This window comes from Pristiophorus japonicus, chromosome 23 (genome assembly GCF_044704955.1).
Source record: "Pristiophorus japonicus isolate sPriJap1 chromosome 23, sPriJap1.hap1, whole genome shotgun sequence".
In the NCBI taxonomy this organism is placed as follows: Eukaryota; Metazoa; Chordata; class Chondrichthyes; family Pristiophoridae; genus Pristiophorus; species Pristiophorus japonicus.
The window spans coordinates 14224960-14242077 of NC_091999.1; the positions used below are offsets into that span (position 1 = coordinate 14224960).

The 17118-nt window shown below is 52.0% G+C and overlaps 1 protein-coding gene and 1 long non-coding RNA gene across 3 annotated transcripts in view; both read right to left on the reverse strand.

Annotated features, from left to right (window-relative positions):
• Window positions 1-17118, reverse strand: part of LOC139235632 (zinc finger protein 239-like) — a 786713-nt gene that overhangs the window by 128548 nt on the left and 641047 nt on the right. The gene's annotated exons all lie outside the window — the stretch shown is intronic.
• Window positions 8960-16785, reverse strand: LOC139235304 (uncharacterized). Its single transcript, XR_011588451.1, has 3 exons — window positions 16706-16785; window positions 12125-12710; window positions 8960-9319 (listed from the first exon to the last, which is right to left on the reverse strand). It is a non-coding gene; the product is annotated as an uncharacterized lncRNA (long non-coding RNA).

The window sequence follows — 17118 nt, forward strand, 5'->3', positions numbered from 1 at the left end:
TTTTTTCCAATTTGATACCATCCTTTACTTCCATGACGACACTTGTTGCACACGTGATTGACCAGGACACGAGAAGTGTGGTTGCTCCACAACAACAGGGTTTCATCTGTTTCAACAGAAACAACTACACTGTGTTATTTCCTGAAAAATCCCCACTGTCTGGCCTGAATGAATCCATGTCACTACCAAATGCTGCAATGTTTCCTCCACCACACAGAGTTCCATCTGTTTAAAGCCACGACAGAAATGTCCCATTTCCTCCTGGAGTTTGAGGGACATCAGCTTTAACAATGGGGCAGAGTTTCAGCCGATGAGCGAGATCCAGACCCAGCTCCGCCCACTGGGGGCTGCAAGCCCCACCCCTCGCACACTCTGATTGGCTGGAGGACCAACCGCCTGCCTGGTCCTCCAGCCCCGCCCCCCCACTCTCCCTATTGGTAGGGAGCTGCAGTCAATCAGCCGGGCAGTGTGAGATGAGCATGCACATTGGGTGAGACAGCAGGTGAGAGATGGGCGGAGGGAGGGAGCGGGTTAATAAAGAACGCGCTTATTTGTACTGTCAAAATGGCCACCACGCCGCACCCTTTGTTTGTGATTGTTCCCTTGGACGATACGCCACACCCTGAGATTTCACTGGAATGTGGAACTGGAACTGCCCATCCCAAGGTCTCACTGACTTTGCAAATTGTAACTCGATCCACTTTGACTTCCTGAAGCGACAGAGGATAGAGCTCCCAATAAGTTAGCAAGCGCCAGCCGAAGTACCTTGCCCCAGTCCCAGTGCATTCCTCTGCCAGCCGAAGTGCCTTACCCCAGTCCCAGTGCATGCCTCCCCCAGCCGAAGTGCCTTACCCCAGTCCAAGTGCATGCCTCCCCCAGCCGAAGTACATTACCCCAGTCCCAGTGCATGCCTCCCCCAGCCGAAGTGCCTTACCCCAGTCCCAGTGCATGCCTCTCCCAGCCGAAGTACATTACCCCAGTCCCAGTGCATGCCTCCCCCAGCCGAAGTGCCTTACCCCAGTTCCAGTACATGCCTTCCCCAGCTGAATGCCTTACCCCAGACCCAGTGCATGCCTCACCCAGCAGAAGTGCCCGACCCTAGTCCCATTGCATTTCTCCTCCCGCCGAAGTATCTTACCACCGTCCCAGTATATGCCTCCCCCAGCCGAAGTGCCTTACCCCAGTCCTAGTATATGCCTCCCCCAGGCAAAATGCCTTACACCAGTCCCAGTATATGCCTCCCAAAGCCGAAGTACCTTAGCAAAGTTCAATTGCATGCCCCCCCCAGCCAATCACAGTATATGTCTCCCCCAGCGGAAGTGCCTTACCGCAATCCAAGTTCATGCCTCCCCCAGCGGAAGTGCCTTACCCCAGTCCCAGTGCATGCCTCCCCCAGCCGAAGTGGCTTAATCCAGTCCCATTGCATTTCTCCCTCATCCGAAGTGTCTTACCACCATCCCAATATATGCCTCCCACTGCCAAAGTGCCTTACCCCAGTCCCAGTATATGCATTCCCCAGCCGAAGTGCCTTAACACAGTCCCAGTGCATGCCTCCCACAGCCGAAGTGCCTTACCCCAGTCCCAGTGCATGCCTCCCCCAGCCGAAGTGCCTTACCCCAGTCTGAGTGCATGCCTCCCCCAGCCGAAGTGCCCAACCCTAGTCCCATTGCATTTCTCCCACAGCCGAAGTTTCTTACCACCGTCCCAATATATGCCTCCCACTGCTGAAGTGCCTTACCCCAGTACCAGTAAAAGCGTCCCCCAGCCGAAGTGCCTTACCTCGGTCCCAGTGCAAGCCTCCCCCAACCGAAGACACATACTCCCCAGTCCCATTACATGCCTCCCCCAGCCGAAGTGCCTTACCCCAGTCCCAGTGCAGGTCTCCCCCAGCCAAAGTGCCTTACCCCAGTCCCAGTGCAGGCCTCCCCCAGCCAAAGTGCCTTACCCCAGTCCCAGTGCATGCCTCCCCCAGATGAAGTGCCTTACACCAGTCGCAATATATGCCTCCTCCAGCCAAAGTGGCTTTCCCCAGTGCCAGTGCATGCCTCTGCCAGCCAAAGTACCCGACCCCAGTCCCAGTATATACCTCCCCCAGCCGAAGTACCTTACCCCAGTCCTAGTGAATGCCTCCCCAAGCCAAAGGGCCTTAGCCCAGTCCCAGTGTATCCCTCCGCCAGTTGAAGTACCTTAGCCCAAACCCAGTGTATGCCTACCCCAGTTGAAGTGCCTTACACAAGTCCCAGTGTATCCCTCCCCAGTTGAAGTGCCTTACCCCAGTCCCAGTGCATGCATCCCCCACTTGAAATGCCGAACTGCAGTCCCAGTGTATGCCTCCACCAGTTGAAGAGCCTTGCTCCAGTCCAAGTGCACACCTCTGCCAGCCTAAGTCCCTTACACCCGTCACAGTTTTTGCCTATTCCAGCCGAAGTGCCTTACCTCCGTCCCAGTGCATGCCTCCCCCAGCCGAAGTGCCCTACCCCAGTCCCAGTATATGCCTCCCCGGACCGAAGTGCCTTACCCTAGTCCCAGTGCATGTCTCCCACAGCCGTAGTGCCTTATCCCAGTCCCAGTGTATCCCTCCCCCAGTTGAAGTGCCTTATTCCAGACCCAATGAATCCCTCCCACAGTTGAAGTTCCTTTCCTCCAGTCCCAGTGTATCGCTCCCCAGCCGATGTGACTTACCCCAGTCCCAGTGTATCCCTCCCCAGTTGAAGTCCCTTACCCCAGTCCCAGTGTTAGCGTCCCCCAGTTGAAGTGCCTTACCCCAGTGCCAGTGTATCCCTCCCCCAGTTGATGTGTCTTACCCCGGTTCAGTGTATCCTTGCAGCAGTTGAAGTGTCTTACTCCAGTCTCAGTGTCTGCCTCCCCCAGCTGAAGTGCCTTATCCCAGTCCCAGTGCATGCCTCATCCAGCTGAAGTGCCTTCCCCCAGTCCTAGTGCACCTGCCCCCAGGCGACGTGCCTTATGCAAGTCCTAGTGCATGCCTCCCCCAGCCGAAGTGCCCTACCCTAGTCCCATTGCATTTCTCCCCCCGCCGAAGTGTCTTACCACTGTCCCAGTATATTCCTCCCACAGCCGAAGTGCCTTACCCCAGTACCAGTATAAGCCTCCCCTAGCCGAGGTGTCTTACCCCAGTCACAATATATGCCTCCCCCAGCCGAAGTGGCTTGTCCCAGTGCCGGTGCATGCCAGCACCAGCCGAAGTACCCTACCCAAGTCTCAGAATATGCCTCCCCCAGTGGAAGTACCTTACCCCACTCCCAGTGCACACCTCCCCCAACCTGATGTGCCTTACCTCAGTCCCAGTGCATGCCTCCCCCAGCCGAAGTGCCTTGCCCCTGTGTTAGTGCATGCCTCCAACAGCCAAAGTATTTTACCCCAGTCGCAGTGCATGCCTTGCCCAGCCGAAATGCCTTACCCTAGTCCCAGTGCATGCCTCCCCCAGCCGAAGTGCCTTACCCTAATCCCAGTATATGCCTTCCCCATCTGAAGTGGTTTACCCCCATCCCAGTGCATGCCTCCTCCAGCCGAAGTGCCATACCCCAGTCCAAGTATATGCCTCCCACTGCCAAAGTGCCTTACCCTAGTCCCAGTGCATGCCTCCCCCAGCCGTAGTGCCTTATCCCAGTCCCAGTGTATCCCTCCCCCAGTTGAAGTGCCTTAGCCCAGTCCCAGTTTATGCCTCCCCCAGTTGAAATGCCATATTGCAGACTCAGTGATTTCCTCCCACAGTTGAAGTGCCTTTCCTCCAGTCCCAGTGTATCGCTCCCCAGCCGAAGTGCCTTACCCCAGTCCCAGTGTATCCCTCTCCCAGTTGACGTGCCTTACCCGAGTCCCAGTGCATGCCTCCCCCAATTGAAGTGTCTTACTCCAGTCCCACTGTTAGCATCCCCCAGCGGAAGTGCCTTACCCCAGTCCCAGTATACGCCTCCACCAGCCGAAGTGCCTTACGCCAGTCACAATATATGCATTCCTCCAGCCGAAGTGGCTTACACCAATGACAGTGCATGCCACCCCCAGCTGAAGTGTCTTATCCCAGTCACAGTGCATGCCTCCCCCAGCCAAAGTGCCTTATGCCAGTCCCAGTGCATGACTCCCCTAGCCGAAGTGCCTTACCCCAGTCACAATATATGCCTCCCCCAGCTGGAGTGGCTTACCCAGTGCCAGTGCATGCCATCCCCAGCCGAAGTACTCTACCCAATCCCAGAATATGCCTCCCCCAGCCAAAGTGCATTAATGCAGTCCAAATGAATGCCTCCCACAGCCGACGTGTCTTACCCCAGTCCCAGTTTATCCCTCCCTCAGTTGAAGTGCTTTACCCAAGTCCCAGTGCATGCCTCTCCCAGTTGAAGTGCCTTATACAAGTCCCAGTGTAGGCCTCCCCCAGTTGCAGTGCCTTCCTCCAGTGCCAGTGTATCCCTCCTCTAGTTGAAGTGCCTTACCCCAGTCACAATATATGCCTCCCCCAGCTGAAGTGGCTTACCCCAGTGCTAGTGCATGCCATCCCCAGCCGAAATACCCTACCAAAGTCCCAGAATATGCCTCCCCCAGCCAAAGTGCATTAACGCAGTCCAAATGAATGCCTCCCACAGCCGACGTGCCTTACCCCAGTCCCAGTTTATCCCTCCCTCAGTTGAAGTGCCTTACCCAAGTCCCAGTGCATGCCTCCCCCAGTTGATGTGCCTTAGCCTAGTCCCAGTGCATGCCTCCCACAGTTGAAGTGCCTTACTACAGTCCCAGTGTATCCTCCCCACCGTTGAAGTGCATTACCCCAGTCGCAGTGTATCACTCCCCTAGCCGAAGTGCCTTAGCCCAGTCCCACTGTATCCCTCCCCAGTTGAAGTGCCTTACCCCAGTCCCAGTGCATGCCTCCCCCAGCCGAAGTGCCTTACCCAAGTCACATTATATGCCTCCCACAGCTGAAGTAGCGTTTCCCAGTGCCAGTGCATGCCTCTGTAAGCCAAAGTACCCTATCCCAGTCCCAGTATATGCCTCCCCCAGCCAAAGTGCCTTACACCAGCCCCAGTGAATGCCTCCCCAAGCCAAAGTGCCTTACCCCAGTCCCAGTGTATCCCTCCCCCTGTTGAAGTGCCACACCGCAGTCCCAGTGCATGCCTCCCCCAGTTGAAGTGCCTTACCCCAGTCCCAGTCTATGCCTCCCCCAGTTGAACTGCCTTACACAAGTCCCAGTGTATCCCTCCCCCTGTTGAAGTGCGTTACCCTAGTCCCAGTGTATCCCTCCCCCAGCCGAAGTGCCTTACCCCAGTCTCACTGTATCCCTCCCCAGATGAAGTGCCTTTCCCCAGTCCCAATGCATGCGTACCCAGGTTGAAATGCCTAACCGCAGTCCCAGTGTATACCTCCACCAGTTGAAGTGCCTTACTCCAGTCTGATGGAACATCTCTGCCAGCTGAAGTCCCTTACACCCGTGCCAGTGCATGACTCTCCCAGCCAAAATGCCTTGACCCAGTCCCAGTATAGGCATCCACCTATCGAAGTGCCTTAAACCAGTCGCAGTTTATGCCTATCCCAGCCAAAGTGCCTTACCCCAGTCCCAATGCACACCTCCCCAAGCCGAAGTGCCTTACCAAAGTCCCAGTGCATGCCTCCCCCAGCCGAAGTGCCTTGCCCCAGTCTGAGTGCATGCCACCCCCAGCCAAAGTATTTTACCCCAGTCGCAGTGCATGCCTTGCCCAGCCAAAGTGCCTTACCATCGTCCCAGTGCATGCCTCTCCCAGCCGAAGTGCCTTACCCTAATCCCAGTATATGCCTTCCCAAGCCGAAGTGGCTTACCCCCATCCAATTGCATGCCACCCCCAGCCGAAGTGCCCTACCCCAGTACCAGTATCTGCCTCCCCCAGCTGTAGTGCCTTACCCCAGTCACAGTGTATCCCTCGACTAGTTGAAGTGCCTTAACCCAGTCCCAGTTTATGCCTCCCTCATTTTAAGTGTCTTATTCCAGACCCAGTGTATCCCTCCCACAGTTGAAGTGCCTTTCCTCCAGTCCCAGTGTATCGCTCCCCCAATTGAAGTGCCTTATCCCAGTCCCAGGGAATCCCTCCACCAGTTGAAGTGCCTTACCCCAGTCCAAGTGAATGCCTCCACCAGTTGAAGTGTCTTACTCCAGTCCCAGTGTTAGCATCCCCCAGTTGAAGTGCCTTACCCCAGTGCCAGTGTATCCCTCCCTCAGTTGAAGTGCCTTACCCTGGTCCAATGTATCCCTGCCCCAGTTGAAGTACCTTACCGCAGTCCCAGTATATGCCTCCCCCAGCCATAATGCCTTACCCCAGTCCCAGGGTATCCCTCCCCCAGTTGAAGTGCCTTAGCCCAGTCCCGGTGTAAGCCTCCCGCAGTTGAAGTGCCTTATTCCAGAGCCAGTGTACACCTCCCACAGTTGAAGTGCCTTTCCTCCAGTCACAGTGTATTGCTCCCCAGCCGAAGTGCATTACCCCAGTCCCAGGGAATCCCTCCCCCGGTTGAAGTGCCTTACCCCAATCCCAGTGTATGCCTCCTCCAGTTGAAGTGCTTTACCCCAGTGCCAGTTTATCCCTCCCCCAGTTGAAGTGCCTTACCCCAGTCCCAGTATATGCCTCCCCCAGCCGTAGTGCCTTACCCCAGTCCCAGTGTATCCCTCCCCAGCCGAAGTGCCTTACCCCAGTCCCAGTGTATCCCTCGCCAAGTTGAAGTGCCTTTCCCTATGTCCCAGTGTATGCCTCCATCAGTTGAAGTGCCTTATACCAGTCCCAGTGTATACCTCCCCAGTTGAAGTGCCTTACTCCAGTTGCAGTGTATGCCTCCCCCAGTTGAAGTGCCTTACCCCAATCTGAGTGTATCCCTCCCCAGCCAAAGTGCCTTACTCCAGTCCAAGTGTATCCCTCCCCCAGTTGAAGTGCCTTACCCCAATCCCAGTGCATGCCTCCCCCAGTTGAAGTGCCTTGTTCCAGTCCCAGTGTATCCCTCCCACAGTTGAAGTGCGTTTTCTAGTCCCAGTGTATCTCTTCAGGGCCAAAGTGCCTTACCCCAGTCCAAGTGTATGCCTCCCCCAGTTGAAGTGCCTTATCCCAGTCCCAGTCTCGGCCTCCCCCAGTTGAAGTGCCTTATCCCAGTCCCAGTGTCGGCCTACCCCAGTCGAAGTGCCTTACCCCAGTCCCAGTGTATGCCGCCCCCAGATGAAGAGCCTTAACCCAGTCCCAGTGCATGTCTCCCCCAGCCGAAGTGCCTTACCCAAGTCCTATTTCTCTGCACCACCTGCATGGAATGATTCAGGCCTGGAGGGGGCGGGGCTTGCCGCTTGTCAATCACAAAGTGCAGAACCAATAGTTTCCTGGGTTAATAAACCCGGGGAGTGAGAGGGGTCACACAGCCTGAGTGCGGGCCCAGGCCTGAGAGACAACACTCCGCACCATCCGCTTCACACACACCCGGGCTCGTCCCCAGGCCCCGAATCACAGCCTGCAGACCGCGTGTTTACCCACCGGTTACAGGCACGGTCAATGAGCGTCCGGGGGAGCGGGCTCACCGTCCGCGATATTGGTCAGAGTGGGGAATGGGAGAGCCGGCTCAGCGGTCGCCATCTTGGTCAGGGTGGGGAATGGGAGAGCGGGCTCAGCGGCCGCCATCTTGGTCAGGGCGGGTCTCACGGCGCATGCATGGCTTTTTCGGCAGGGACAATGGGTGGGCGGGGCTTCAGGGTGTCTGTCAGTTTTCATTGGACCACATATTTGTGACCAGGTCAATGGCCCATGAAAGGGAGCCTTCTTGTGCTGATTATTGCCTGTTGACTCTGGACCAGCCCGACTCATCCTATTGGGCCAGCCTGGGCTCACCCTATTGGGCTAGCCCGGGCTTACCCTATTAAACCAGCATGGGCTCACCCTATTGGGCCAGCACGGGCTTACCCTATTGTTCCAGCCTAGACTCACCTTATTGGTCCAGTCCAGGATCCCACTATTGGGCCAGCATGGGCTCATCCAATTGGGCAAGCATGGGCTGACCCTGTTGGGCCACACGGCCTCACCCTATTGTGCCAGCACAGGCTCACCCTATTGTGCCATCTCAGTCTCACACTATTGGGCCAGCCCGGACTCACCCGATTGGGCCAGCACGGGCTCACCCGATTGGGCCACTCAATTGCACTCTTTTGGGCCAGCCGTGGCTCAGCCTACTGGCCAGCCCGGGCTCACCTTATTGGGGCAGCACGGGCTCACCCTATTGGGCCAGCACAGAAGACCCAGTGCCCAGCAGAGAGAATTAGCAGCTCATTGATTTTATTCTCACTCTGCGCACAGCGGGTGCAGAACTGAACCCAACCTTGTAAACTGGAAATGAATTGTCACAGTCAGATTAGGGAGAGGCTGTTCACCTGCTCTGAGTGTGGGAAGTGATTCACTCAGTCATCCAACCTGCTGACACACCAGCGAGTTCACAAGTGACTGCAGGGGTTAGATTCTGCTGTTATTGCTGATGTTAATGGCTTCCTGACTGAATCATGTTTGTTGTATTGGTTGGAATTTGTTTCTGTTGATGTGAATAACCCCTATAACTGGGCTGGAGTTTAATATTTTGACATTTTAAATAACAGAGTGTGTCGATATTTGATGTCTCCAAGATAAGAGGAGACTAAGTTATTTACTGTTATTGACTGCACCATTTTGTGCATTTTCTCCTTTCTAACTCGAGATTATTTCAGTCTCATATCTTCGGTTACTCTCAGGGACAAGTCCCAGTTCCTCTTACCTTCCAGAGTACCTCTCCTTGCCTTGGTATTGAGCAAAGGTGTCAGAAACACGCCCGGAATCCCGAAACATAAAACCCAGTCTCTTAATCACTTTCGGATACTGGACTTAGTGTGTGCCCCACAGCATCTCTCTCTAAACCAATCACATCAAATAATTGGCAAAGGTTTAGAATCAACTAGATGAATAAGTAAACACATCACAGCCTAATAATCTAGCTCTATATTCACAGGAGAAAGTCTGTTATCTAACGCCTCGAATGTCAATTGGTGAGATGAGCAACTGAATCACTTTCCACGTGCAACAGCATCCATTCCCACGTGCAACAGCATCCATTTCCACGTGCAACAGCATCCATTCCCATTTACAGTGTTGAGTCAGGTGGGCGCACGAGTCTCACAAGCTGAACGATTGGTTGAAGGTACATCCACACACAGAACATGTGTCCTGTTTCTCCCCGCTGTGATTGGTGTTTTTACAAAGGCTGATGATAAGGTGATCCTGATCAATCCAGGGAATCTCTCAAATCTTGACGTGATGTCCGGTTTGAGTTTCCCAGCTGCAGATCCTCCTCTTCTAATACCCTGCAAATGGTGTTTACAAACGTTGTTACTTTAAGTAAAGGATTGAAATTCAGAACAGACAATTCCGGATTCTACAGAACATCCTGTCCTCTCCTGTCCGCCCCGAAGCTATAAATTCCTTATTCAAGACTCTCCCCTCCATCCTCACTCTCTAAAATCAACATTCCTTTCATCGCCTGAGATTTATTATCTCCAGAAAGTGCTGAATCTGACTTGGCGCAATTCCACAGAGATTAGTAAACCTCTCGTGCCTCACAGCCAGTCGACACAGTGAGTGCCAGCAGGATTTCCACCGTGGTAGGCATCACAGTCTCAAAGCCCAGCGGGAGATCGAGAGCCAGCGGCAGTTGGTGAGAGGGGAGCGACCTATCAAAAGCACAGCGGGAGATCGAGAGCCAGCGGCAGTTGGTGAGAGGGGAGCGACCTATCAAAAGCCCAGCGGGAGATCGAGAGCCAGCGGCAGTTGGTGAGAGGGGAGCGACCTATAATAGGCCCAGCGGGAGATCGAGAGCCAGCGGCAGTTGGTGAGAGGCGGGAGCGGACTATAAAAGGCCCAGCGGGAGATCGAGAGCCAGCGGCAGTTGGTGAGAGGCGGGAGCGGCCTATAAAAGGCCCAGCGGGAGATGGAGAGGTGGAGCAGTGTCGGAGCGGCCTATAAAAGGCCCAGTGGGAGATCGAGAGGTGGAGCAGTGTCGGAGCGGCCTGTAAAAGGCCCAGCGGGAGATCGAGAGGTGGAGCAGTGTCGGAGCGGCCTATAAAAGGCCCAGCGGGAGATCGAGAGCCAGCGTACCGGTGCAGCTACAGCGGGAGAGAAAGCAAAATAAAAGTAGAAAGTAATCAAAAAGTGACGTCACAGCCAATGGGGTAAGTGATTGGCTGGTGATTGGTGAGTAGCTTTTCATTCTATTTTTTATATCAGTAAGTGAACTTTAGCATTGTTATTACCAATTTAAGGGTATCTAAGGTTAAAACACGGCAGGAGAGCTCGGTCACGTGATATGCTCCTCCTGTACCATGTGGGAACTCGGGGACACTTCCGGTGTCCCTGGGCGCTACGTGTGTGGGAAGTGTATCCGCCTCCAGCTTCTGACGGTCCGCGTTGCGGAATTGGAGCTGAGGGTGGATTCACTCTGGAGCATCCACGATGCTGAGAATGACGTGAGTATCACGTGTAGTGAGTTGGTCTTACCGCAGGAGAAGGGTCCACAGCCAGATAGGGAATGGAAGACCAGCAGGAAGAGCAGTGCAAGAAAGATAGTGCATGTGTCCCCTGTGGTCATCCCCCTGCAAAACAGATACACTGCTTTGAGTACTGTTGGGGAGGATGACTCATCAGGGGAGGGCAGCAGCAGCCAAGTTCATGGCACCGTAGGTGGCCCTGCTGCAAAGGAGGGCAGGAAAAAGATTGGGAGCGCGATAGTGATAGGGGATTCGATGGTGAGGGGAATAGATAGGCGTTTCTGCAGACGCAACCGAGACTCCAGGATGGTATGTTGCCTACCTGGTGCAAGGGTCAAGGATGTCTCGGAGCGGGTGCAGGACATTCTGAAATGGGAGGGAGAACAGCCAGTTGTCGTGGTGCACATTGGTACCAACGACATAGGTAAAAAAAGGGATGAGGTCCTACGAAAAGAATTTAAGGAGCTAGGAGCTAAATTAAAAAGTAGGACCTCAAAAGTAGTAATCTCGGGATTGCTACCTGTGCCACGTGCTAGTCAGAGTAGGAATCGCAGGATAGCGCAGATGAATACATGGCTTGAGCAGTGGTGCAGCAGGGAGGGATTCAAATTCTTGGGGCATTGGAACCGGTTCTGGGAGAGGTGGGACCAGTACAAACCGGACGGTCTGCACCTGGGCAGCACCGGAACCAATGTCCAAGGGGGAGTGTTTGCTAGTGTTGTCTAATGACAGTCATTTTCCAACATTCCATTGACTCTGGATCAGTTCCTATCGAGTGGAGTGTAGCCAATGTAACCCCACTTTTTAAAAAAGGAGGGAGAGAGAAAGCAGGGAATTATAGACCGGTCAGCCTGACCTCAGTAGTGGGTAAAATGATGGAATCAATTATTAAGGATGTCATAGCAGCGCATTTGGAAAATGGTGACATGATAGGTCCAAGTCAGCATGGATTTGTGAAAGGGAGATCATGCTTGACAAATCTTCTGGAATTTTGTGAGGATGTTTCTGTAAATTCCTGGATTCTTTTACCTCAATCTGGTTCAGTAAAATTACTGAGTCGAATAACTCTTGTGCTTTGAACAAAGCAGTCTTTATTTTACCGGCCGGTAAGACCTATCAGACAGAAGATATACTCTCTCAATAGAGCGTACACACTCCCTACGGATAAGTGAAGTTACATCGTAAAGCGACAACAGTTATACATTCTCGGCAAAAGATAACAAGATAGGGCTAGAGTGACATCCTAGTTCAACCTATCTCTTTCGGTCCCTCTTTCCCTTTGTCCACTCATAAGCCGACCTAAGTATGGTCTGATTTTAAACAAAGACCTTCTGTTAATGTTTCAGGTTAATAACATGATTTAATAAGACCTTGAGGTTTTTCTGCAAGCTGTGGGTTTTGTTTCAATATATGTTAGTGTTGTAACATTTCGCAGTCTCGAGTCCGAGATGACATGGCTATTCCTCCATGAATTGTTTGTTAGCTTATACTGTCCCTATACAATTCCCACGTTCTCAACTTCAATGTCTCTATACATTTTAAACATTCACATTCCCCCCTTTTATCATTCCATGATAACACTTAGGATCATTCTAGGAGTAAAATGTATAGGAAATGTGAACACACCTGATATCCAGAAAAGTTCCCATTTTGCGCATACACATAAGACATGTAGCTCTCGTCTCTGTCTCCCCTCCCATGCGCCGAAACTGTCATATATCAACACTAGTATACAGACTGTGGCATACAGACAGCTTCATCTTATGGTTCAGGATTCAGATAAATAGTCCAATTATTTTGCTGATTAAAAGAGTTCAGTTTTCCCGTCTCTCTTCTCAGGTCACTGTCGGTGTAGCTGGCTGTCTATCATTACGGGTAAAAGTTCAAACTGGTCCACGTTCCAATTAGGATGCCAACGGCCTTGTTCAGCTATGGAGTAGAGGAAGTCTTGAACAGAAACAGGAGTTAGAATAACCAGTAAAATAAGTTCGGTGGGGGGTGGTGAGCTTGCAGTGGTGCAGGTGAACCCAGGCACTTTTCCCCTCAACCTTGGCTGCAGTGGGGGTAGTGAGTAACACCTGAAATGGCCCCTCCCATTGTGGCTCTAATCCCTTCCGAATCCATACTTCCCTGGTGCCACGAGGGACAATTCGGGTAAAACTGGAAGGTCGAGGTGAGCATCTTGAACCTGGTTGTGAACTAGTCGCAGAGCCTGAGTCAGAGAAAGAACATAGGTGGTCATCAGTCGAGCTGAGATCTCATATCTAGGAACAATTTCCCTCATTAACACCTTAACAACAGTTTGAGCTTTATTGTCCAGGTTAGGGTAGGCTTCAATCCATCTGCTAAACACATTTACTATTACTAACACATATTTGTAACACTGAACTTTTTACAACTCAATGTAGTCCAACTAAAATGTCTCAAAGGGACCTTCGGGTAGGGGCGTTTTACCCCAATCACAGGGTACTCCCTTCACTGGATTATGTTGCTGGCCAACCAGGCAACGACTACTGATGTTCTGGGTGAGCGCCTGGAGTCTAGGGTGCCACCAAGTAGCCAAAAGTGTGTTACTCGTGGTCCTTGCTCCACAATGAGTAGCAAAATGCATACATTCAATAACCCATAGAGCCAACTTGTCAGACATGCAAGTCTTTTCCGCGGGAGTGGTCCAGAGTTTAGAAACATTGTCATAAGTACATGCATAATATTTCCACAACAGTGTATCATTTTCAGGAGCGTCCTCCTGTGCTTTTATAACATCTTGGATGGTTGGCATTGGTTTTTCCGAGGCTAACTTATCCTTCGCAGGATTTTTAGTCTTACTCATAATTTTGGGCACTACCATCTGTTGGTCATGAGAGGCCTGTTTGGCCTCTTGGTCAGCACAACGATTCCCTATATCAACCAGAGAATTTCCGGTAGTGTGGGCGGTACATTTGACAATGGCAATGCGTTTGGGGAACATGAGGGCTTGCAACAAATCAGATACTAGCTGTTTATGAAATATCTCTGTGAGGTTAGGAATCCCCTATTTTTCCATTATTGTCCGAAATCATGGGCTACCCCAAAGGCATGCCCAGAGTCGGTATAGATATTAACCTTGAGGTCTTTAGCCAGGATACAGGCTCTGGTAAGGGCGAAAAGTTCAGCTTGTTGGGCGGAATAGGCGGTCTCAAAGGCGGCAGATTCTACGATCTGATTCTCCTGGTTTACTATGGCTTATCCAGAATTTAGTCTGCCTTCTGGGTCAATGGAAGAACTTCCGTCTACATACATAATACAGTCTGGATCCTCCATTGGTACATCAACTAAATCCTCCCTGACCGATGTGGCCTCCTGAATTAAGGATAAACAATCATGACTGGGTTCTTCCTCATCTTGGGGTGGCTCGATAAGAAAACAAGCCGGATTGATGGCAGTACAGTGCCGAAAGGTCAGTTTAGGATTGCCTGTGATTTCAGTGGGTTCTGTCGGATAGAGGGCCAGTCCATATTGCCCTGCACTGGGATCTCAATCGGATCAATGGGAGTATAACCCACTTGGGAGGGGTCCTCTGCCCACACATGAGGATCCACATAGTCAGGTATGTCCGAGCCAGTATGATGCTGTAGAGTCGTTAAGACCTTCTCGGGGTCCCCATGAAATTGGACTGTTTCGGCCATGTTTTACGATTTGCACATCCCGGCTGGTAGGGTCAGCCTCATCTATGGCCTTGCGTACCATAACTCCCAAATCTTTAGCATGGTGAGGGGCTAATACTTCACGAGCAATATGCGGTGCCATTGTTATGGGCTGTTTCCACAGATTCTTATCCACTTCCACAAAAGCTGCCTCTCTTTCCAGTCCAGTCACTCTAGCCCTTAATAGAATTCCCTTCACTTCCCCTTCGTGATCCTGGTAAAAGTTCTGCAGGTCCTGATTCTTTCCACTGGGATCGTATGCTAGGGTCACGTGATAGGGTGCATGCGGCAGGTCCAGAGACCACCACTGAGGGGTTCTAGTGGTATAATACTGCCGCTTAAGGGTTTCCCGTTTTACAATAATCCCATCATCTCCACACTCCAAATGCAACTGGAATTTGCAGAGGAGGTCTCTAGCCATCAAGTTACAGTCCAGATTGGTTGTGATAACAACTAGATGTTCCACCGATTCTTCCTAGTAACCCATTTTAACCGGTTCTGACACTGGGAATGTCGAGATTTTCCAAGGAATCCTGAAAGTTCCTGTGTTTCAGTAGAGGCAGGGAGTTTACGCTTTGATGAAGGCTCCCGTATCTATCAAAAAGGGTTGCCACTCATTCAGAATGGGTTCGTCGTCCGGGGAGGATCCCTGCACAATCAAGCTGCGTAGTCAATCGGGGGACAATTGACCAAAGGGGTTGTTCTGGGAGAAGTTAGTGTAAGATCCTCCTCTCCCACCTTTCCCCCCTCCTCTTCTTTTTTCATGCTGACGGTAGGGGCAATTTTTATTCCAATGTCCTTCCTGCCCACAATTAAAACAGTCAATTCCTCTTACCCAGTCCCGGCCTCTTCCCATACCATGCCGGGGACAATAGGGAGGTTTATTAGCAGGGCTCGGGCCGTTTGGTTGTTTAGTATAACCGTATCCTTGCTTATCCATCCAATCATGTATGCAACACTGCGGTTCTATTGATCCTTCCTCCCGAGATGGCTCTTCCTTTCTAGTCACGTATTCAGTCTTGACCCGGGTTGGAGGCGCACCTCCCCCCTCCCCTTTCTTTTCCTGCCAATAATATCTAACTGCCCTTTCCATTTGTCCGGATAGCGTGAGCAATCAAATAGTTGTTCGAAGATCACATAGACATCTATAGTGGGGTGGTCTGCAGCTTGTTGTGCATCAGGGTTTGTCATTGGTCTGACAGGAAATTGGTGTCGGGACTTTGGGATCCTGGAAATCATTCCTAGATCGGAGGACGTTTCGGAGCTGTCTGACTGCTTGACAGTTCTGCGTCTCGATCGGCGGGGGTGTTTTCTATGTACTTCACAACTTGGACTGGTAGATTTACTAGAAGATTTATGGGACTGTCTGTTAGTGAGATATAGTTCTGCCCTATCGAGTGTGAGATCTGGTCCTTTCGGCTATATTGCTTGTGAACTGGGGATCCGAATCGCTATCAGAGGATGAGGAGTCAGTTTGGGTTTGTTGCTTTGGTGGTATGGGGTTATTTTTAACTCCTCTCGCCGGAGTGTAAGGTGGAGGGTGTTGGGAAGAGGACTGGAGCAAGGGGCCAGGGGGTGCAGGAGGCGCTGTTGGGCGCTGAGTCAGTGTCCACTCATCAATTTCATCATCAGCCTCGGTTAACACAAACCCAGCCATTTTACTATGTAGTCGGTCAATACCTTTCTCAGAGGTCCCAGAGGATCTCTTAGTAAGTTTCTCGTGCGCACATTCTTTTTTTTTAAGACGTCTACAGTTTTAACATGTGTTCCCTCTGTCAATGAAAGTCCTAATTTAATAGCACTTATTTGCCAACTTGACAGAAGTGATGCATCTTTTAAATTTTTTTTTTGACAATCCCTGTGCTTTTTTTTTACTACCTCTACGCTTCTAGTGCCACCTAGAGGCCACTGGTCATCTCCTAATAATTTGTTCAGGGCTCCTGATAATTTTCTAAAGTCTTCAGCTCTTTCAGTGAATTCCTCACGTAGCTTTTGTAGCGGACTATCCGCATCCGTTGTTTTATCCAACTGATTACCCATTTTCACGCTGCCCCTCGTATTACCGTGTCGTTATGCGTTCGTGTCGTCATGCAATTTAAACAAACTTAAAAAAAGACACAGAATTTACAGAAACTAACACTGACTTTTAACCAACACGAAATAAACAGACTTTACTAATGCTAACACTGATCCGCGTTGCCGCGCGGTTCACGTCGCCACGCGATTTAGAACACTTAAGATTCCCGCGTCACCCGCGGTTCGCGTCGCAGCACGATTAGAATACTTAAGATAAACAAAGACTCTAGCACTGATCCGCGTTGCTGCGCGGTTCGCGTCGCCGCGCGATTTAGAACACAAGATAAACAAAGACTCTACTAAATCTAACACTGATCCGCATCGCCCCGCGGTTCGCGTCGCCGCGCGATTTAGAACACTTAAGATTCCCGCGTCGCCCCGCGGTTCACGTTGCCGCGCGATTAGAATACTTAAGACTTTAAAACACTTAAAACTAAAAAAGACTTACTGACACTAGCACTGACTTTCGCGGTTCGCATTGCTGTGCGTTCGTGTCGGCCCACGTTTACTCGGGCGCATGCTGCCGCACGTCCCACGTCACCACGTGTTCACGCTGACGTGCGTCTGCGTCAGCCCTCCTTTACTCGGCCGCACGCTTGCGCCGCTGCGCCGCTGCGTCACTATGCATTAGCGTCGCTGCGCGTATGCGTCACTACGCGTTAGCGTCGCTGTGCGTTCGCGTCACTACGCGTTAGCGTCGCTGCGCTTCTGCGTCACTACGCGTTAGCGTCGCTGCGCGTTCGCGTCGGCCCTCCTTCTCTCGGCCGCACGCTCGCGCCGCTGCGCGTCTCGCGTTGTTTGCGCGTCTGCGCCGCTGCGCGTTTGTGTCGGCCCTACCTTCCGAGTTGCCGCGGGATTTAA